Source organism: Dipodomys ordii, unplaced genomic scaffold (genome assembly GCF_000151885.1).
Source record: "Dipodomys ordii isolate 6190 unplaced genomic scaffold, Dord_2.0 Scaffold82, whole genome shotgun sequence".
In the NCBI taxonomy this organism is placed as follows: domain Eukaryota; kingdom Metazoa; phylum Chordata; class Mammalia; order Rodentia; family Heteromyidae; genus Dipodomys; species Dipodomys ordii.
In genome coordinates this window covers 1,435,452-1,459,565 of record NW_012267298.1, presented here as the reverse complement: position 1 = coordinate 1,459,565, position 24,114 = coordinate 1,435,452, and the positions used below count along the sequence as shown (strand labels likewise).

The following is a 24,114-nucleotide window of genomic DNA, read 5'->3' as shown; positions in this document are numbered from 1 at the left end:
TTTTTAAGTGATTTTACAGCCCTTATTGCAAAAAGAAATCTTCCTTAAGTTACTTCCAGTGCTCTAGGTATGACTATCAGAAAGATAGGCTGGGCTAGATACTTTCCTTTTGGTCAGTTGTGGGGCTTGAACTCTGGGTCTGGGCACTCTCCCTCAGATCTCCAGCTCAAGCCAGCACTCTACCACGTGATCCACACAGGTTTTCTGGTGGTTTATTGACAATAAGAGTCTCATGACTTTCCTGTCCAGGCTGACTTTGAACCTGAATCCACAGATCTCAGCCTCCTGAGTACCTAGGATAACAGGCATGAGCCACCAGCTCCCGGCTAGGGCTAGGTACTTTTTAAGAAGGCGTTCATCAGGCAGCAGGGAAACACCGCCCTCCTCCCCCACTCCCAATTTCTACTCCATTTTCCTGTATGTCTCCCCAGTGCATGTTAAAGATCCCCAGAGTAAAGGCAGCTTAGAACTATGGCTACAAGCATATTACAAAGAGGACTGAGGCAATAAAGGTCTAAAAGATATATATCACTTAACAAAGCAATTAAACACATTCTCCAATGCTGTGCCACCTGGGCCCTGTGGACTATTCCAGTAAACCTAATAAAATCATTACAATTATGTACCCACAGTCAGCCACAGATGCAGACTAGTAAAGAAACATTAATGCAAAACAGACAACAGCGAAGCAATGTAGAGAGACAGAATAATGGCAGATCAGCATATCTTAGCGAACAACTGTACATTCTACAAATTAAAAAATAGCAATAACTCAATGTTAGTGTTACCCTTAGCATTTGGTATATTAGTTTTCTCTGTAAGGTGGGAAAGAGACCAAAGTATGAATCCAAACCATGAGAACAAAAACTAAAATTTGACTCTAACTCCTCAACTCAGTGATAATATTCTCAATGATAAATAGATAAAAATAGAAAAAGTATCTTCTCATCTAACTACCTCTTCTACTAGAGTCTAGAAGAATCATGCACCCTTACTTTCTCAGGTTTTTATCTTAATATAAAGATGAAGGGAAGGAAAAGGAGAAAAAGGAGCAGGAAGTACTGGGTGTGTTCATTTCTGAAAGCTGATGCTAGCAGCATTATGATTCTACCATCTTGTAGAAGTGTTTAAGCTAATGTGAGAAACAAAGAGAAATTCAAAACAAAGCCAGTGAGAAGTTGGCAAATGGAACAGGCATTATATAAACTGTGAATCAACAAATATGATGAAGTATCTATTATATGTCTAGAACTCTACTATCTACAAAGGACTCATAAAACAGAGTCTTTGCTCAATTAATTGAGTACTTAGTCTCAATCTTGACAAAATTTCTATGAGAAGCTCGGTAAGCATGACTTTAGTTTTCAAGCATTGGAGATACCATTAGTATTTGGCTTTGAGAATGGGGAGCTTCTGCTCAAATCCCATCAATATGGCAATGCATTAACATCTGTAATAGAATGCAGTTAACTCCATATGTCACGCAAAGGACCCAGTTTTTGCTGCTGTCAGTGTCACCTCAATCCTACGTCTCTACCACCTAATGTTCACACTGGATGGTCACAGTGACAATCTGAGACAAATATCTCCTTGCTCCTGTCCAGCACAAAGGAAAATCCCTTCCTCCTCCCTGTCTATTCTTCCCCACAAGTTGACAGGAGCAACTTGGATCATATGGCAAGTATTAATTCAATCACTCTTGCTAAGAGATTCATGTATTAGAATGGTAAAACCAATGAATGCCACTCTTAAAGCATAGAGTCAGACCACTTTCATCTGATTTGTGAAGCTAAAACAGGGAAATAACAGCAAATGTAGGTTGCTTGTAAAAGAAAAGAGGAAATGGAGGCTGGGTAGGCAATCAGTAGGTTCGTTATACATGTATAGAATCAGAAGATTAGCAAGTAGCAGAGCCAGCACTGAGCTAGTTAATATAAAAGCCATATACTGATTTCTTCAATTTACAAAACCATTTGCAATGCCACTGGGCAAGGTCTTTCTGTACTATAAAAATTACTTTCTACAACTACACAGGAAAGATGCACGATAACCTTCCTACCCAACAACAATTTGATTTTGTAATCAACTCGCTGGTGTAAAGGATAATATACTTATCAGGGAAATCCATTCTACCATTTAAAGCCTAGAAAATCAGAGAATATTCAAGGAATACAAATACCATGCCCATGGAAATCATTTGTCCTAATTGAGTCAATAGAGTTTTAAATATATAATAAAAATATTTGCCCAATAATAAATACTAATGTGGCATTTAGTCCAACTTAGTATTATTGATATTTGTTCATCAGAAAACAATATGGCTGTATTTAAAAATTGCGAGAGGTATAAAAAGCAATTATGATTGTTTAAATGCTTAGTCATAAACAAAACACCTCAGCCAGATAAGCCTTCTTTAATTTCTTCTGGCTGCTACTGATAACTGTCTGTAAATAATGCTGCTCAGTGTCTGTTGTCTCTAAAATATTTAACACTGGGACAGAGCTGAGCAGGCTGGGTACTGGCCTTGGATGGAGTTGAGATCTTGATCTCAAAACATTCACTCTTCATCCAGGGTTATTCCAGTGCTGTAGAGATAAACATCCTCTTTGTACAAGGAGGCCTTGTCTGGTGGAAGCAAAAGATGGGGAGGTGCAGTCTAAGATAGAAAGTTCCGGTTTGCTACACTGAAGTAGACAAGTGAGGAAATGGGACTTTTGGAACATCTCCCAGCCCCTCCTTCTGTGAGGTCATTATGTGGTACTCCCAGACAAATCACTAAACCCATGAAGAGTTTTCCCACCTCTATCCTTCATTCTTCTTTGGAATACAAGTTCAGGAATACTTCAGTGTATGAAAGATTTTACAGCATTGTAATTCACTTGAAATGCCAAAATGAGACACTGTGAAATAGAACTTCTAGTGGTTATTATAGTTGTCCTTAAACTTGTTATTTTCTTTCTGCAATATTCTCCCTGCCCCCATTTGTGGCCAGGGGTGGCTTTTATGTGGTGTCTTGGACTTTTGCCCTTCTCATCAGAAATTCCATTGAAGTTTTCATTTTGTAAGTATTAACTCATTCATTTCTTTCCTGTTCAAAAGTCTTCCCTGCTCAAAAGTCTTCCTTGCGATCCCTCTGCCTGTGAATTAACAAAGTTTCACTGTGGCACATCCTCAACAGAGAAAGATTTCATCTGTCCCCTGCCGCTGCAGAATAGAAGCCAGGGATTATATGTGAACAACTGGGTTAGTTCACTCTATCCAAGTACAACTCTGTCTATGAACATTGAAATATCAATTTTATATCATATTCATATTATTCTTCTTTTGATTTCCCCCCATCATTAAAAAATATAGAAACCCATCCTAGGTCATAAGACACCCTAAATCAGGTAGCACCCGAAGTTTGACCTCTGAGCTGTAATTTGCAGACTTCCTGGTCTGAAGCCCTTTCTTCCAGTATTCTCATTAATCCACATTCCCAATCCAGCTGTCTCCCCAGTGTACTAATATCATCCCACTCCTGCTAAATTAAATCTCTGTCTTTTGTACAGGCGCTCACTGTGCCCCATCATCTCAACGTTTTCACTTTGTTTATTTTTGGAAGAGTTTGAACTCACGTCCCATGCTTGTAGCCAGGCTTTCTACCTCGCTTGATGCTCCAGAGGCCCCATCTCAGCTCTTCTGATGCTCTCTTACCCTCTCTTCAGATTCTAAGTCCCAGCTTCTGTCACCTCTTTTAGGAAACTTTTCCTAATGATCCTAGCTTAAAATAATAGCTCTGTTCTTTATAATGACAATTTCTTGTCCAGCTATGCACTAAGGACTTTGCATAGTGTTCTCTTTAAAATGTAGATATTGACATCATTGTTATTTGGATTATCTTATAAATGAAAATTTGAAAGTCAGCATGATTAGGTGCTTATAATTATGGCCACAACAAATGATCAAGCCAGGATTCTAACTTAGACATTTTGGGCCCAAAACAAAGCACATAGTCATTGTCTTCTAAATTCCATACACACCACCCATGCTTACATTTTATTTGTACTCCTTTTATGATGCCGATTTCATTTCTACTCACTATTAGAATTATTCGTGTGATTTCTTCATTTCCTCTTCAGCAGTCTGGAAGGCATAGGCTCTGTTTTATTCATATTTTTATCCACACAGGGATTTACATAGAATCACTGCTTACTACATCCTTGTGGAAAAAGTGAGCACCATTCAGTATACACTTGTAGCAATGAATTCCTATTATTAACTTTTGGTTTTGATTTCCTGTAATCACTACCCTTGATGAAAGAGAATAGACTGGTGCTTTCTTTTTTCCCCAGAAGACAAACTAAGAAATAAGAAAAAAATAAAAATCAAAATTATCACCCATGTTTCCACCTGGGTGGAAGCATTTTGTTTCTGTTCAAGTAAAAACTGTAGAGCTACACATATGAAAATGCATGGGAACAATCGTTTGGAATTGTAACAGTTTCGGAAAAGCACAATACACACACACACACACACACACACACACACACAATAAGGCTCAGAATTGTTAATGAGTGCCCTTAATATGTGAGCTCTGAGATTAGCATGATATTCCATGGGCTGCTGAGAGTCATTGACCACAACTGGCACTGCTGTTAGTGGGCATGGAACCTGCTCTCAGCCTGGCTTTGGCAGGGGTGGCCTCTATCTCTGTGGCACACTTGGATCTTTTAGAATGGAACTTTTGTCTGGCCAAGGCATGTGGCAGCACTGACAGACAAAGCAATCACAACTGCCATCCTTTCCACAGCTCCACTTGGCAAACCTCAAAAGTGACTGATTCTCCTGTCTTCACAGGTTAACTTTGACACATCTTTTCCTTCTTCAGATAGGATACCTGCTACACTATTAAATAAAGAACCTGATGCCTGAGGAGCAGGTTGACATAATGGCACAGAGCTTGGGAGCCAAGAACTACCATTCACTCACTGTGTGGCTTTCCATGATTTGAATTGTGAATCTGAGCCCAGTTTTCATTGCTTCTAAAGTAGAAAAAAATTATACACCTTCGCAGAGTTTTAAGTATGGGGAGATAGTGTTTACAAGAACCAGAGTATGGTTTCTGACACAGAGTGGGGACTCAACCATTGACGTCATTTCCTTTCTATCTTATAACAGTATCTTCAGAAACAAAAACTGGGGAATTCACAAGCTAGTTTTATAATCACAGAGTTTTGTTGTTTTGGTTTGCATTGCTTCATTGCCATCTCAGGAATATGATTAAAAGTTGATTCATGGCCAGTGGCACAGTTAGAGTGCATTTTAAATGAGTAACAGGTCTAAATGTTAAGACCTCTGGATATAAAATTCATGTTGAGAGAGCAGAGACTAAGTTGTGCAATAGATATATTGAAAGTCTGGTTTATAAACACATGCAGGAGAAAAGAAATGCAAATGGAAAGAATGATTATAGGCTGCTGTTACCCCAGGTTCAGGGACCCTGTGTGCCTACTTAGTGCCACCAGCTCCCTTCGGCTAACCATACTCTGGTGATAGGTGCAGAAATCTTCCCCTAGAAAGTTTTATTATTATTTTTCTTATTGCAACTTCCTCTTTACTTTCCCTTTTGAGACAAATCAAACAAACTATATTGTACCTTATTTTCCCTTCAGTCTTTCCTAATCATAGCCAAGGGAATATTATCAGAGGTGATTTTTTTCTTCCAAAATATGTGCATTTCTCTTAAGTGATTTCTCCTCCTCTTCTTGATATTTAATCAATTATTACTAATAACTTCTATCTCTATTTCTACCTTGTTATTTTTTTTCTGAACATCCAGGCAACCTAACTTCTTAAGCTGTCTGTCAATATAGCTATCAATTAAGAGAAAGTCTTAGAGTAAGATAAGTATCATTTTTCAAGTTTTTCAATAATTAAAGTCCACAAATCTGTTCATGAATTCTACTTAGAAATCTCATTCCTATATTTTTCCAAGATAATTTTTCAAATGAAAAAATTCATGTCTCTCTAGCAAGCACAAGGCCCTGAGTTCAATCCCCAGTACCTCAAAATAGGAATAAAATAAACAAAAATAAAACAAACAAAACCCAGCAGTTTAAGAATTCAATTATTCAAATGAATAAACCTGAATTTCTTCATCAAGAATCATATATCTTGGTATTACATGTTTATTATAATATTTTACTGATTTTTAAATTATCCAATTTGTCTTTATAGCTATACCATATCTGATTACATTATACTTAGGAGGTTTTATGGATTAATGAGGACATTTAGGAACAAGGTATCAATTTTATTTTATTTTATTATAAAGGGGATGTACAGAGGAGTTACAGTTACATACGTAAGTCGATGAGCACATTTCGTGGCAACATTCTTATCCCCTCCCTCATTTTTCTCCCATTCTCCCTCCTCCCTCCCTCGACTTCCCTTCCACCTCAAGTTGTAAAGTTCATTTCCAACATAGTGTCTTGAGAGTATAACTGTTGCATTAGTTCACCCTTTGTCTGTATCTCACTGTTTTGTTATTCCCCTTCCCTTCCCTAAATCAGAAAAAAGTACACAAGAAAAAAGGCACCAAAATAAAAAACAGTGACAACAGGGGATAAACCAAAGGGGAACAAAGGAAAAAGAAATAACTTCAAACAGTACATAAAAAAAAAAACCACTTGTTTCCATATGTTGAAGTTCATTTTGATTAACATCATTTTATACAGTCATATATACATAGCTATTGAGCTATAGTGATCCTCTGCTAGGACTATCCTAGATAGTATACTATGTTTCTTTGGGCTTGGTTTATTTCATTTAATATGTTTTTTTTTCCAAGTCTTTCCATTTCCTTACAAATGGAGCAATGTCATTCTTTCTGATGGACGCATAGAATTCTATTGTATATATATCTAACATTTTCTTGATCCATTCATCTACTGAGGGGCATCTGGGTTGGTTCCATACAAACATAGTTGTGCTGGTAGTTTTAGTTTGGTCTTGGAATGAGATCTTTTTTGAAGGCCTTACAGAATTTGGCTGTGAATCTGTTTTGTTCTGGGCTTAGTTTGGGTGTATCAATATTTGCTGGAAATTCTTCCATTTCTTCCAGGTTCTCAAATTTGTTACGATAAGCATTTGCAAAGTACTTCCTTATAATGTTCTGATTCTTGCTGTTTCTGTTGTGAAGTTCTCATTCTCATCTCTAATTTTATTATTTGGGTGTATTCTCTCTTTTTTGGTCAGATTTGCTAAGTGTCTGTCAATTTTGTTAATATTTTCAAAGAACCAACTCATTGTTTTGTTGATCCTTGCCATTTTTTAGCTCTAAGTCATTTAATTCTGATTTAATTTTAATTATCTATTTCCATCTGCTGGATGGGTTTGGCTTGTTGCTCATTTTCAAGAAGCTTAAGGTACATCACGAAATTTTTGGTTTGAGATTTCTCCAATTTGTTGATGTAGGACTCAGAGCTATAAATTTTCCTCTGAGTACTGCTTTTGTTGTATTCTAGAGGGGCTGGTATCTTATATGTTCACTTTTGTTAAATATCATGAGTGTTTGAATTTTCTTTCTTATCTTGTCAATGCAAGGTGTCAAATACTAAGTGACATACACAATTACATATTTGGGATATGTTATATAAGTGATAGTAGCTACTTGGATATAAACTATGGCTGGCTTTTCATATTCAGTGGCTTCTGGCTCAATCAACCAAGCTTCAAAATATTCAAAAACTATTATGCCTGTCCCAAATATTGTTTTTTCTTGTCATTGCTCTCTAGGCAATGTGGTAACTGCATGATAGTTACATTATATTAGACATTACAAATAACTTAGGGGTGATTAAAAATTTATGTAAGGATATGTACAGGATACAAGTGAATGAGATTATCATTTGATATACTAAACTCAAGAATCTGCAGAATTTGGTATCCATGGGAGAGATCTTGAAACAAATCCACCATGGATAACACTTATAGTTCCTATGATACAGAATACATCACAGAGTTTGTTGATTTTTAACTTCTTAAAGTGCTCAGGAAACATGAAAAGCATACCTCTGTTGACTAAGTAAATATGATTATTCATAATTAAGATGTATGTCAGATGAGAGGCCTCCAGTGGTAAGATGTGATCAGAAGGTGTGTTCTTTTCCCCAACGCTTTAACAACTGCCATGTTCCCACAAACACTAGACCTGGAGCAAATTTGGTCAGTATATAAATACTTATTCATTTTTTAAAAGGGAGAAAGCTTAATATCTTCTTTCTCTATTCTTATATACACTCTGAAAAATGTATTTAGTGAAAGGCTCTTTTAAACTGATCCACAAGGGTCTAGAAGTAGGATTCAGCTAATATCGAGTAGGGATTAGAGAACAGAATTCTGCCTCAGGAGCAAGCAGAGACCTGGATAGAATCACAAGGCTAAAGCATTATTCTAAAGTAGGGAGAAAAAAGCATCACGAGAAGTTTTACAATGTGCTTATTCAGTGGCTGAGGCTTTGCAATCCATCTGGGCACTCAATATATGGTCTTGGACCCATACATTTGATCAAGATAAGAAGCATGTCTAACATCCATTATATTCATTAGTAAGCAGTCTAGTGTAGATCATTCAAAAGGCGGAGCCTTTCTTTAACTACTTCATTAAGCTACGATTGACACATCAAAAACTATATATTTTCCACAGACATTTTGATAAATTTTGGAGATAAATGTGAACTTGCAACACTGTGACTGCAGTGTTGCAAACACATCTTTCTGAGAGCTTATTGGAGGACTTCTGATTTGTATTTCAGAGGCTGAGAAGATGAATTGCCAAGGAGGATATACCCAATGTTATCTAGTCAGAATGAGGATCTCTGTCTCTCTCTCACCCACACACACATTAAAAATAATAGACAATTGAAAACACTTAAGATCACAAACTTTAAAATATTATCACCCTATAGATTCTTGCCCCTTCACACAAGGGGCCTTAAGCTGATGCACCACATATGAGAAACAAGATTGGGGTGAGGTTAGGAGCGTGAATCTTGAAGCCTTGACACTAACAAAAAAATCTGCTGTTCTTTTGTACTAGGGAAATACGGAAAGTTTCTATTTAGGAATGTAAAACTCAGTTTTTCTAGATGGTTATAAAAGAGGGGGCCCAGACTGAGACCCATAGGAATTGTGGGGAAAGAACTCTTAATTAGGGTGGCCTGAAATTAAGAAAGAGATCAGACCAAGGAGCTATTTTCCTCCCAAATGATATCCTTTTAAAAATGAATGCCCTTTGTCCTTTAGGAAAACCAAATGTGTAGAAGAATGGCCATTTCACAATAAGGCACAATCCACACTGACATACTTCATTTTATTGTGCTAGTAGAATTTATACTATCAATATCCAATATTTCAATTTAACATTGCATTATACATTTATGTAAAGTAATCAAAGGATGACTGTTGTAGGATGCTACGGTGTCTAGACAACAATCATCAGACTATTAAATTTTAGGACTGAATGAAGTGGGGCATCAGGTCTTCCTGGTGCCATCTTGGCCACATGGTGGATGATAGGGTCTGGCATCTTGTTTTCCTGATGTGGGAAGGCGAAGCCCCAGCCTCCCAAGTGATGATTCCTGTGACCCTGACCCTGACCCTGACACTATGTAGGCCCAAACACCATGCCAGGTGTCTCCATGGTTATGTCCTGACTCCTGGCTCCTGGCTCCTGGCTCCTGGCTCCTGGCTCTTCTCTGGTCACCATGATATCCTACTTCAGTTCTCCATTGGAGTTGAATTGGTTTGCTGGTATTGTGTTTGTTATTTCTTTCCTCTCTGGTCTTCATGGCTCAGTTTCCTAACAGTGTTAAATGTATTTGCTAGCATCTGGTCTTTGAGACAGGACTCTACCATGCAGTCACTGGCCTTTTAATAAAAACTCCAAGACTGGACCTCTCAAAATATGGCTTCTCTGTTTTTTCCAACATGCCTGGTCTTAAAAATTAAGTCTGTGTGCTGTGATTTATCTGAAGTAAAGCCATCAAACCAAATTGCTAAAAATGTATTTGATTAATTATTTAATCATTAAGCATATATTAATATTCAACATGTGCTAAAATAAATTATAAATATTTAGTCATTAGCAATTATTTTTTAACCTAACTAGGGAAGTAATGGTGCATTTTTGTGAGCTGCTCAGTCTGCGATCTGGACAGGTAATGTTACTTCTTTAAAATATGGTGGACTAAGGCGCCAGCTCAGTAGGGGAGTGCTTGCCTAGCATGTTTGAGGCTGTAGGTTCAATGCCTGGCACTACAAAAATAAAATAAATGAGCTGAAATAAAATGTAGTGCTAGTTACCCTTAATCTATTCATAAATGGGGCACTGGACATGTTTCAAAGGATCTAATACATTAAATTACCACTCAATTCTCAAATGCTTTCTATAGTGTCACTAGTAAGATTTGTTCCACCTAAACTTGAACTTCCTTGGGGACCCAGCATAAAACAAATACCACCACTCATTTTGCTTCTGTGATACTTACAGTATACCACTATAATTGCAAAAGACAGACAATATGGACAAAGACAGATACTTCAACTATCTAGTCTAGGTAGGAATAGATATGATCGAAGAAATACACACACACACACACACACACACACACACACACACACACCAGATGCTCTGTAGAGAAACAGTGTTATTAAATTCCTAGAGAAAGTGACTAAGCAAGTCGATAAGTGGGGAAGGGAGTGGGGGAGGGTGCAGAACAGGCACCAAGAATACAAAAACCCTGGGAGGAAACATTCCTAGCGAGTTTCAGGAGCACCAGGATGTTCCAGTCAGTGGAACAAGGTAAAGCAGGCTCTGGGAAATGGAGGAGGAGGAGGATCGTGCAGATGGGCAGGGTAAATGCAGGCTCCCAGAAACTGTTGCAAACCAGAAGTGGAAGATGGGCCCAAATCCACTTTGGAAGAAGTAAAATCTGCTCCCATTGAATATAAAATCTTTTCTTCCTCAGGTTCAATATATCTGCCTACTTTTTTTTTTTTTTGCCAGTTATGGGGCTTGAACTCTGGGCCTGGGCACTGTTCCTCAGCTCTTCAGCTCTAGGCTAGCACTCTACCACTTGAGCCACAATGCCACTTCTGGCTTTTTCTGCTTATGTGGTGCTGAGGAATTGAACCCAGGGCCTCATGCATGCAAGGCAAGCACTCTACCACTGAGCCACCTTCCTAGTCCATATCTGCCTACTTCATTCTGTTGTTTCAATGTTTTCTGCTTTAGCAGCCCTCCACAATCGTGCTGATTCTTTTCTGAATGTGGTTCTGTTTTTTGTGCATGGAGACTTTAACCAGGAAAAATAGTTAGCTAACAGTCAGCAGTCCTTAAATTTGACTAGGATGCCCCCATATGCCCTCAGTTGCCCCCTCTCTTTTGGATGAACATCAAAGAGAGGATGTGTTGCTCTTGTCATAATTGTCACCCAGAGCCTCTCATCTATTTGATGCATTCATCAGTGAACAGCTTCACATGTAGCTGGCATTAGTTGCATGTTTAAAGTAAGAAACTAGAGGTTCAGAGAGGCTAAGGAAACCACTTGCCACTCCCCCAAAGAGTAACACATGAAGTCAGCAAGCATTGTGTCTAAAGAGTCCATCTTCTAACCCTACTGTGTACAGCTCACATAAATCCCTGATGTGAATCTCTCAACCATCTTCTACCACTTGATGCCAAACTTCCTTGGGTCCACAGCTATGGCAAATTCATTGCTACATTCATCACGTCTAACATAATGCCTGAGGAGTTGCAATCTCATTGTTGAGCAGATGCAAGTTTAGGAAAAGTTCTTCTTTTATATTTGTTAATTTATCTGAAGCCACACCTGATAGCCTTTTCCAAAAGATTAGGTTTCATATATATTGGTTAACATCACAGCAAATGTGATGCTGTCAGTGTGGCCTTCAATGGGAGAAAATAATCTCACATTCCTTAGGACACAGACACATGCAGATATGGCTCGGGGATCTTGTGGACCCAGGAAAGTGGAGAAATAGACTGAATTTTCTCCCAGGATGCTGTGCTCCGAAGTCAATAGGTGAACTAGGGCAGATGACTTAGTTCAAACTAAGGCCCCAATAAGTTGGGTATCTCTAAGAACACAGGAGTGACAGATAAGGATTGTCAGTTGGTGGAGGGAACAATGAAATCATTTTTATTTTTAGAGAATAGAACAATGGATTTTTGGTTATTCTATTAAGCAACCTAACTTTGTTAATGTGACAAAGTAAAAAAAAAAAGTTCAGGTTAATCTTGGAATCAGAGAACCTGACTTAATCCTTGAGTTTTATCTACTTCAAGTTTTCTGTTTTGTGAAACGGGATAAAAACCTCGCCCTTCCTATTTTCTGTGGTGGTTGTGAGAATTCAGTAGAATAATGCAAATGGCACTGATATGCCGAACAAGCCTGCCTCCTGGGGTCTGATCAGAATGCAAGTCTATTTTTGTTTTCCATGACCTCTAGTTCAACTCATTATATGTGATTATAATTATTATATCACTGGATGAAAACTTGATTGGGCCAATAACACTTTCTGCCCATTTAAACCAAAATAAATAACAATATCAGCTCAAATCATCTAGTCCCTTTTAGTAACCACAGCATGAAACCACAGCCAGAAGTAAAATTTCTCTGCCTCTGGCAAGGGCCTTTGCCAGGAGGTTCCCCAAACGACTCATACTTCTGATGACTTGCTTGGAAATCCAGTATAGTTCAACCCATAATGCCACTCATAGCTCCGGCTTATTGTGGAACAAGGACACCAAACAAAATCAACCTAGGGAAAAGGTCCACGTATCAAAGTCTTGGGAAATTAGACACGGACATCCATGGTCCTCTCCGAAGAGATTCACTCAGATGGGCTTAGTTCCCCGTCTGTGAGTTATGAACAAGCCAACAGGCACGGGACAGGCACAGTGCACAGGCATCCGCCTGCTTTACACACACCACATTCTGATCTCTGATCTCTCGGGGAAAGCGGAAAATCATCAAACACACAGTCTGTGTGAACCATGCAGGTACAGTGAGTACCAGTTAGAGATAGAAACCCTGTTTCTAGAAGCTACAGCCAATCTCATGAGCAAGCTTTTCTAAGGGCAAGCTGTCAGCCATGAGAGCTGACTGCTAAAGTGAAGTTACTCTTCAGTGTAAAAAAAAAAAAAAAAAAAGCTGTGTGTGTTCTCTTTCTTCTGCTGCGTTTTCCCCTAACCACCTAGTTCCTCTTGAGTATGGTGGAGAGCCATGAGGTAGGGAAAGGAGGAGACAGGAGAAGCAGCAAAATTCTTCATTGACCAGTGTTGAACACATCTGGGCCTGGGTGGAATTTAAAGTTCAGCACTATGTCTTATTAGCAACCCTGTGCATTCTTGTACATTCTCCTGATTTAGAGGATTTTCTGTAGTGAAGTGACACATTTTTTTCTTATATTTTTTTAGACCATTCTACACTGTCTTTTCAACCACCCATATGCCCCTCAGCAGTCCTCCTGGGCAGGGTTTTCAAGAGCTGTTTGTAATCCATGGTTTCTGCACAGCCCACGTCTGGCTGGTGGGAAACATGTGGCATTTTTGCCCCAATATCCACTCTGACTATCAATCTTCTTGTGAAGACTCCTTTCCTTGTCTAAAATGGTCTGAACAGCCAGCCAACATGATTTTCTCTTAGCACTCTAGCTGATAGCCAGAGCCAGATACAGCCCAGCTGTTGCTCAAGCTGCAGAATAAAGCATCCAGCTTTCTGAGTGGTACTGTGAATGTATTTCTTCTTGCTTAACACAAAAGTAGAACAGCTCCTTTCACCTTGGTGACTGAAGGGAAGAGAGAGATCATGATGCACAGCAGTTCTCTCCAGAAATTACTTCTATAAATTACTTCCAGCAACTTCTCTCAAAACTTACTTTGAATCTAAGAATCATATGCAAATCTAAGGTTTTTGCATGTGTGTGCCAATGCTGGAAGCTTAAACTCAGGGTCTGGGCACTGTCCCTGAGCTTCTTTTGTTCAAGGCTAGCGCTCTACCACTTGAGCCACAGCTCTACTTTCAGTTTTTCTTGAGTCATTTGTTGGCGATTCCGCAGTGATATTCATTAGACACTACGTTGAAAGTGGACTATACAATTTGGGAATGGGGAGCCAGGAGGGAAAAAAAAAACTAGGAGAAAATGAGGGAGGAAGTGAAACTGTTAAAAAAAGAAATGTACTCAATACCTGATGTATGTAACCCCTCTGAACATCACCATTACAATTTTAATAAAAGAGTCTCATGGACTGCTCAGGCTGGCAACCCTCAGATCTCAGCTTCCTGAGCTAGGATTACAGGTGTGAGACACTGGTGTCTGCTTGCAGATCTAACTTTTAAGGGACCTAAAGGTTATATAATTTTGGATGTTTCTTTTTAGTATATATGAGGAGTATATATGTGTGTGTGTGTGTACGCACGTGTGCATGCAAGCATGTGCATGCTGGTGCTATGGTGAATGCGGTATCTTTTTATTAGAGATCCAGGTAGCAGGAGTTAGCTAATAATCTAGCTAACTAAGACATGACAATTTTCACTAAAAAATTCTCTGCTCTGGCAGCTGTACATTTAGCAGTATTCCTGGATTCTACCTATTAGATATTCTACAGTTGCAGTAAAGTATCTGCAGAGACAAAATTGAGAACTTCTCTCCTTCACTGAGAATCATTGATCTAGTGGGGAAGTAATTTATAGACAGAATTAGCTAGCATTTGAAAGCAATTGTGTGATTCCAGATCATAACTGCGAACAGTTCAGTGTGGGTATTTTTTTTCCCACAAATACCCACACCTCTCACAGTGCCAACCCAGGCAGGTGCACAACCAGGAAGACCGATCCAGTATGAAAACCTAGTGTAGAGCAAATAGGGACTGAGATAAATTCTTGGACCTCAAGCCTCTGTAAAAAAGTGATTTCAAATTTTAGATCTTATGTATAGAAGAAACTTGATGGAGGATTGCCCTATTTTTATGGTAATCTTAGATATTTCCATGACATCACCAAGGATGTGTTGTGATGCTGAAAAATGTTGTCTAATTCCATCAGTAAAGAAAATAAATCCCAAACAACCATGCCAGAAGAAAGACTGCAATAACTTTGGTTCATACTATTGAACAAATTTTAATGTCGATGTCTTAGGTAGACAGGGGATCAGAGACTCCCGACTTAAGTTATAGGAAGCAGTGTCATCGAGGAAGGTCAGGTAATTTAACTAATTGCATTATTTTTCTGAGATTTAGAATGTTTGTTAACATTTGTCAGCTTTCTAACTTGGTTTTGTGGTTTATCAATGCATTCAATAGGTATAAATTCTTATATAGTTATATATTGATGTTTATATAAATTTATTTATAAGTTGTATTTAGTAATGTGTATTTACACACACACCCACACACACAATTGAGGCATCCTGAAGCTTTGACTTCGTGAGTCTGGGGCTAAATCAACTCTGCTAATGCATTTGTTCTCCTGCTCTACTGATACAGAGGTCCCAGATAGATTCCAAGAACAAATCTAGTTTATAGTGTTTGGTAACAAATCACTTCACTTTTGTGAAGTTTGAATAAGAGAGAGGTCATATACTGACCCCTGGAAGTCCAGAATATGAACTGCTGATGCCATTTGTTAATTCTCTCAAGAATTTATATGTTTTGAATGATGGTCAGGTCTTGAAAATTATGATATATTCAGGCTTTCAGATTTCAAAGGTTTTCTTCCCTAATAGAAGAGTTTGAACTCAAAGCCTTGAGCTTTCTCTGCTTGCTTGCTCTGCTGGAGCTCTGCCACCTGAGCTGTGCCCCTAGCTTGGCTTCTTGTGGGTTATTTTAGAGGCAGGTGGCTTTGAACTGTATCCTCTGGATCTCAGAATAACAGGCATGAGCCACTGGTGCCTGGCTAGCTGTCAGTCTTTGATTGCAAAGTCACATAGCATTAGGTTCCTAGTCTCATCTGGCAAGAGGTGGGAATTGTTTGGGAGATTGTTTTTTCATTTTCAATTTACCCAAGACCATTCCTAGCCAATGTTTTGTCCTCCTGCCTGAGATATTTGAATCTGTAGGACCTCTTAGTGGTAGCCACTTTGCAAAAAAGACAGTACAAATATTCAACAGTGCCATTGGTGTTTACGCTAAACTCTACCTGCTAGTCTCTCTTTAATGCTGGACCAACATTCCTTTATTTACCATGGGTCATTTTCCTTTTCTCGGAGAGTTACAGATATGCACGTAAAGAGAAGCTACATAATGTCTGCCATTTATCATGTGCTGGACCTCTTACGAAATGTAAAGTCTGGCAGGTCTTAGAGGGATGAAGTGTAATCTTCATAACCCTAAGGCTATCCCTGGCGTTTACATGACTCCTCATGGGAGTAACCTAACAAACTAATATGTTTGTTAATTTTTAGGTAAATAAGACAACAGCTCAAGCAGAATTCAGGCATATTTATTTACCAAGATTGATGTCTCAGACACATTATTAATAACGTTATTTGATGCTCACTATGAACTAGGCTGTGGAGAAGACAGGTGAACTAGTCCTTACAAAGTGGCAGAGAAACTCAGATGCAGATAAACAAAAGCACTAAACCAGGGGAAGCGTGAACCCAGAAGTAGAGATTAAATGGCTGAGAAGATAGAGAGGAATGGACAAGGGATGGCTCTGTGGAGAAGGCCTGGGAGAATGGATAGGATGAGAAATAGAACAAGATAACAAAAAAACCATTTTCAAAGGGGAGACCCTTTGTGAGCCAAAGCTGTCCAGTCTGTCCTTCAAGAGCAAGTCCATGAGGCAGAGAATGGCCCTGTGCCTAGAAGCTTGGAATGCTATGTTAAGTATAAGCTTTTTCTGGAGGCCAGAGCAATTTCTAAAGAACTTTTAGCTGAAATTGTATGTGTGTTTCAGAGACATCAACCCAGTAACCATGTCATGTATAACCTTCAGTGGAGAGAGCCACACAGGGTGATATGCCAGGAGATGGTAATGCCATTTAAGTGAGAAACAGTTGCTCCAGTTTTATAAATCCCAGAGTCTGATTCCTTCCCATCAGTCTTTGCTTCAGGAGCAGGCTTTGCTCCTGAAAATATTGTCTTTGGTGGTATTTATTTCTAACCCCTCCCCTGTAATTCATCATTAAGTATAACAAACTGGGTGAGGGCTGAAAGATTTTTAAGATTTAAAACTCAAATATTCCATGTCCCATATCACCTCTCACAGAACATGGGCCCTGGGTAATATCAGTCATTGATAATTTCTGAGGCAGTTGTAGACTTTGTTAGCTCTTAAATACCCTCTCCTATACATCATGGAAAATTTTGCTTACATAGGGATGAGACCTAATACACAAAGCTCCACTAACATGGGAGATAGAATTAGTGAAAGATATGGGAAGTGAATTGACAAAATTTTTCCATGTAGTTAACGGCAGGGCAGAAATCATTACTGACACAGCATGATGGCTTATCATAATTGACCATTAGAGTATTTAAGAAGCAGTATGTCAGTAAGTGGATGGATTCAAAAGCTCCTCCATCTACAATGCAATGCCATTTGTCTCATAGCTATGCAACCGTGGAAAGATGCAAGGAAGATCTGAATGAATAGCAAGAATGAATAGCAAGAAGCCAACCTGAAGCTGTATGTATTATATGACTTCAAACGCTATGACATTCAGCAACAGGCAGAACTATCGAAAAGTAAAAAAAGATCAGTGGTCACCAGGGCCTTGCAGTGAGGAAGGAATAAACAGGTGGAGCTTAGAGGATGTTTATAGTGTTGAAACTACCCCTATAATACTACAATGGTTGAAACATGCCTACAGAATGCCAAGAGCAAGCCCTAATGTGAATAACGTATTCTGAGTAATAATGATGGGACAATATAGATTTATCACTATAGCAAATGTAGTATTCTGGTGGGGAACATTGATAATGTAAAAGGTACTGCCTGAGATGTGAGGGCGAGCATTATAAAGGAAATTCTGGAACTTCTCACTTTTATTATGTATCTAAAATTACTTTAAGAAATTACCTACTTAAAACAGCAATAGTGGCTATCTTGTGTTCTGAGATGTGCTCATGAATTAGTAAAAAAAAAAAAAAATAGGTAGAAATATCTATAACAATATTGCTAGTCTGTGCCGTGAGATGCATGATGGTCAGTGGAAAAAACTCAACTTAAAGTGACCTTAGAATGAACACAAAGGAGCCTAAATATGTATCATCTAAATATGTATTTTCAGGAACAGGACGTATTCAAACACTCCGGGACACCTCCCTTGCTCTGTTCTGCTTCTCTCTCCTAGAGTAGAGCCATCCTGTCATCTTCAGTCTTTTAAACCCTTTTCATTCTTTCAAAAAGATGAGAAATTTATGAACTGTATGGCTGCAGACTCAGAGATCTCAGCCCTCTTACCTATGCTCAAAAAAAGGGACCATATTCATCTTCTGCCTCTAAAAATGTCAAAATGCACACAGAGGAAAATTTGGATTGGGTTGGCATATTGTTACTTTTCCTATCACTAGCAGCCCTCTGAGATAGTCTTACTAGAAGCCAACATGTAAGTCACATCGTTATAATTGGAGAAGGTATACTTTTTCAGACGAAAACAGACAGATTCCAGAGAAATGATCCAAGTATGAGAAGCCTTTATTGCAACTGGTTTTTACTCAGGCAATGGATGCAGATAATTATATAGCTTTATGTTCCTGCAAATATTTTTGTATCTTTCATCATTGTAATGATGTAGTAATGTCTGTATGAATGACATCTTCTGCATGCTTCTCTTTATTATTCGGAGTGAATTTTATTTGCTACAAACAAAGACTTTCACAAATGAAAGTTTAAATTTAAACTAAAAATGTTGTGTCAAGGCACACTTTTATTATCTCCTCATAGGACCTAGCATTAACTCATTGAATATAGCTCACACCTGAGCTAAACTAATTCTAGTGCTAAGCATGAGTTTCACTAAAATGGACAAGAAGAGTTTGCTGAGGAGAGTACATTAAGAGTGACAACTGACCCTTAGGACCAATTTTTACTATCAATCATATGTCTAAAATGTTTAAGAAGTGGACTAAAGCTAGGCATACAGTGGGCCATCCATGCCTAAAATTCTAGCTATCCAGAAGGCAGAGATCAGAAGAATCATATTTTGAAACCAGGCAGGAGAGAAAGTTATCATCTTATCTAACAAGCTGGGCATGTTGGCTCATACCTGCCATTCCAGCTAAGTGGGAAGCATAAATAGGAGGATCATGGTCCATGCTAGCTGTCATAAAAAATAATTAAGAACAAAAGCCAAGTGCTAGAGCACATGGCTAGCAAGTACAAGGTCCTGAATTCAATCCCTAGTACTGTCACCAGAGCGGGCAAAATAAAGAAAATGAAGGAGGAGGAGGAGAAGGAGGAAGAGGAGGAGGAGGAGGAGGAGGAAAAGGAGGAGGAGGAGGAAGAAGAGGAGGAAAAGGACTAGTGCCCTATTACTGTGGAAGATGAAGAACAAGTTAGAAAGCCTGGGTAGGAGACAATGGTGATCTAGGGTAAGCTGTAATAGAATGAAGAAGGAGGAGTGATTTTACCTGCCTAGGGATGCTGAGGTAAGCTTTGCAGTACTAACCTGTGAACAGGTGCTTGAAGAATAACATGAGCTTTCCAGGTAATAAGAGAAGAAAGACAAAAGTGTCAAAGGAACTGCCAGGGACCATGGCACATGGACGTGTGCGACATGTAGACTTGAAAAGACTTTTCTAACTCTAAGGAACATAAATCTACTCAAGCTAACCTAAAGAGAGTGGGAGGGAGAGAAGGAAGATGAAAGAAAGAGAGAGTTGGAAAGCAAGGGACTAGGTTCCTGAGAATCCAAGAGCAAGTGCCCCGCTGGGACACTGGGGCGAGTACGTGCTCAGGGGCGGCGTGGATATCATCGCGGCCTGTCGTCTGCAGGTGAAAGCTCTTACCTCATACCATTTCTATGCTGCTACATGTGTCTCCTCTGTTCTAGTCTTGCATATGGCATAAAATGAACACAAGACCCCTAGACATGCCTCTGACTCTATTTAACCTTTTAGTTAGAGTAACACATCTCTCTGAAAACACAATGTGTCCTTCTAAAACTAAAAAACAAAAAACAGGAGAGAGACAGACAGACAGACAGACACAGAGACACAGAGAGAGAGTGAGACAGAGAGAGAGAGAGAGAGAGAGAGAGAATGAAGAAAGAGAAAAGAGAAGTACCCCAGAAGTGGTGGCACATGTCTATGATCCCAGCACTCAGAGGCAAGGCAGGATTGTAAGTTTGAGGACAGCTCAACTAGCTAGGGAGACCCAGTCACAAATAACCAAATGGGAAATTTAAGGGAAGGAAAGAAGGAAGCTCCATTGGGGGATGGCTAGCCTCTGGTGCTTTCCATAGCTTGAGATGTATCCTTCTTAGAAAGACCTGCCTGGATGCCCTTTAGTGTAGTCAGCAGGCAACTGGGTGAAGGGATACCATGTGGCTGATGAGTTAAAATTACATTCTGGGGCAGCTGGACCATGAGCAGTGCTTCACTTACCTGTTTTTGAACTTAAAGAGAATTAGATTCACAACCCGGCGACACCACTTTCATCATCCACAAGGCAGAAGTAGGACCACAGCTGCTCGGAGAGGCGGTGTGACTGTACATCTTCAAGGATGTGAGGAAATGAAAGGGGATGCCAGGAGCCAAGCAGGGATGACGGATTGATGAATACCAATGGCTGAGCCCCATTAGCAATGACAGTATGGTTGCAGGGTCACGTATTTCCTGGATGATATCTTTCTCACCCTGGGGGATGTAATGAATGAACACATGAGGTGTCAGTCAATTACTGCTCCATTGTGTCACTGCGGGTAGAAATTCATCATGTCATTTCTACATTTCTAGACAGGAGTGCTCTGTTCTAGTCTTGCTCAGCAGCCATCATTCTGGTGCTTCCAATGTTCTTCCAAATGTCCACGGCCATGTTCAAATTTGATCTGATGATACAAGGTATTTCTTCTCTATGCATGTTTAATGCATTGATGTTTTACAGGGAAATAGCCAAGAGGGTAACTTTTCCTTTAGAATTTGTTAAGGCAAATAGATGAGTGGACCCAAAAAAAATATGGTACCTAGATACAATGGACTTTTACATAGCCATTAGAATGAGTATTATATCATTTGCAGGGAAATGGACAGATCTAGAACAAATCATGTTAAGCAAGGTAAGCCAAGCTCAAAGAGATAAACAACTTATGTTTTCTCTCATATGCAGAAGCTAGATCTAATGTGAACTGCAACATGATAAATTATTACAGGACTCTAGACATTCACACACATTGGGACCAAAGGAGGATATTCTCAGGAGAGGAACACGAAGGCGCTATGCCTATGTGCATCTGATCATATGAAATAATATTCATTGAAATGAACTCCAGGAAATGGAAACAAGAGGTTTTCTTAATTTGTTGTTGTTTTTGTTTTTTTTTCTTTTGTCTTCTTTTTTCATTTAGCTGTCTTTTGGAGGGTGAACAAATGCAGCAGTGGTGCTCAGTTGAAAATGAACTATACAACTTGTGGGTAGGGATGGGAGGAAAAAACTGGGAGGGAGGGAGGGAAGCGATGACATTGTCCAAAAGGAAATGTTCTCATTACCCAACTTACACAACTGTAACCCCTCTGTACATCACCTTTACATGAACAATAAAAAATAAAAGAATTTGTAGAGGTTCGGCTGCTCCGGCCTGGTTGTGGCAGCCTGGCGGAGGCGGGGGGGGGGGGGGGCGGCTGAGGCCCTCGTGGAGGTCGGCTCGGCCGGGCAGTTCGAGAAGCTGTTGGGCCTCAAAGCCAAGTCCCTCCTCGTGGTCCACTTCTGGGCACCTTGGGCTCCACAATGTGTGCAGATGAATGATGTAATGGCAGAGTTAGCTAAAGAACACTCTCAAGTTTCGTTTGTGAAGTTGGAAGCTGAAGCTGTTCCTGAAGTTTCTGAAAAATATGAAATTTGCTCGGTTCCCACCTTTCTGTTTTTCAAGAATTCTCAGAAGATCGACCAATTAGATGGTGCACACGCACCAGAGTTGACCAAAAAAGTTCAGCGCCATGCATCTAGGGGCTCCTTTCCACCCAGTGCTAGTGATTACCGTAAAGAAGACCTTGGCCTCCACCTGAAGAAGCTAACTCATGCTGCCCCTGCATGCTATTCATGAAAGGTTTCAGTAAGCAGATGGTGGAAATTCTTCACAAACATAACATTCAGTTTAGCAGCTTTGATATCCTCTCAGATGAAGAAGTTCGGCAAGGGCTCAAAACTTATTCCAATTGGCCTACCTATCCTCAGCTCTATGTTTCCGGAGAGCTCATAGGAGGACTTGATATAATTAAGGAGCTAGAAGCATCTGAAGAACTAGATAATTTGCCCCAAATTTGCCCCAAAGCTCCCAAATTAGAGGAAAGGCTCAAAATGCTGACGAATAAAGCTTCTGTGATGCTCTTTATGAAAGGAAACAAACAGGAAGCAAAATGTGGATTCAGCAAACAAATTCTGGAAATACTAAATGGTACTGGCGTGGAATATGAAACATTTGTCATATTGGAGGATGAAGAAGTGCGGCAAGGATTAAAAACATTTTCAAACTGGCCAACATACCCTCAGCTGTATGTGAAAGGGGAGCTGGTTGGAGGGTTGGACATTGTAAAGGAGCTGAAAGAAAATGGTGAATTGCTGCCTGTACTGAGAGGAGAAAATTAATAAATGTTAAATGCAATATCCACCTCTTGCAAGAATTATTTAATTACAACGGAGCAGTTTATGATTCAGTCCTCAGAAGTGGACTAAGAATAAAAAAATGCTTCTTACCAAGTTATGCTTTGTGAATTTCACAAGGTTGTGTTAAATAAATGTATGTTACATTTTTTCCACCTAATGAATGCAATAAATATCTTCAAATTGAAAAAAAAAGAATTTGTAGAGCAGAAATAAAAATGCTATGTACTAAGGGTAAAGAGACCATAAGAGTTTAATCTCTAGTGAACCAGAAATCCCTAAGGAATAGTTTATCTGGATCTCTTTGTCCTGGCCCTGAGTCTCACTCAGAAGTGGAAGCAAGAGAAAGAGAAGAAAGTCAGACATAAGCATCCTTAGCACTGAAATCTATGGGATGTTTCTCTCACCTTTGCCTGAGCTGGATTTAACTGAGTGCCTCTCTGGGCTTTTATTTATGTGTTAATTGGAACACAGAGACTTTGTTTATGTCTTAAGGCAGTTAGAGGACCAGAAAGCAGATAAAAAACAAATAAATCTGTTCAGTAGCTTTTCTAATGCGGATCAGATTGGAGGATATAAGCAGCACTTATACTGATAACAAGTTTAAATGTGGCAAATTGCTATCTGTTTGACACTTAGATCTACCCCTTGCTGGCCAATTGTTTTAATTTAGTGTTCAATTTTTTTTGTTTAGTTAAGTGCTTCTGCCATTTTTATATGGCATTCTCAAATTAGAGCAGCTGAACGTGCTTCTATTTATCTAAGGATGGGAAGAAATAACAAGAGACAGTCCACTCATTGTTATATTCACCACTATGATCACGATCACCACCATCACCACCATCATCATCACCGTCACACCAGCCACAGTGGGAAACAGGAAATAAGAGAATCATCCTCCATGCTCCCACCTTGGCAAAAAACAAAAACTAGAAAAGACTATCTTAAAAATAACCAGAGCAGGAAAGAGCTAAAAAGATGGCTCTGCAGTAAAATACCTACCTTGTTAGTGCAAAGGTCCCAAGTTTACATCCCATTACTAACACCCCCCCAAAAAAATAGACATTCAAAATTATTGAAAGAAGTCAAAATCCAAAAATGTATCTGCTGGCTTATGCAAAAGTTAGTTTCATGTTCAAACCCTGAGACTTGTCTTCTCCCACACCAGGCAAGAACTGTTACGCCCACATTACTCCAACATGCAGAGAAGCACACAACCTCAGGATCCACAGGCTCCAAAAGCTTTAAAGGATGAAAAGGATAAGCAATACTTATTTTAACAA

General features: G+C 39.3%; 1 pseudogene across 1 annotated transcript; it reads left to right on the top strand.

Annotated features, from left to right (window-relative positions):
- The first annotated feature begins 17,724 nt into the window (after positions 1-17,724).
- On the top strand, positions 17,725-23,018 carry LOC105992295 (annotated as a pseudogene). Its single transcript, XR_001175396.1, has 2 exons — positions 17,725-17,757; positions 21,792-23,018. The product of XR_001175396.1 is annotated as a glutaredoxin-3 pseudogene (transcript).
- The last annotated feature ends 1,096 nt before the right edge of the window (positions 23,019-24,114 follow it).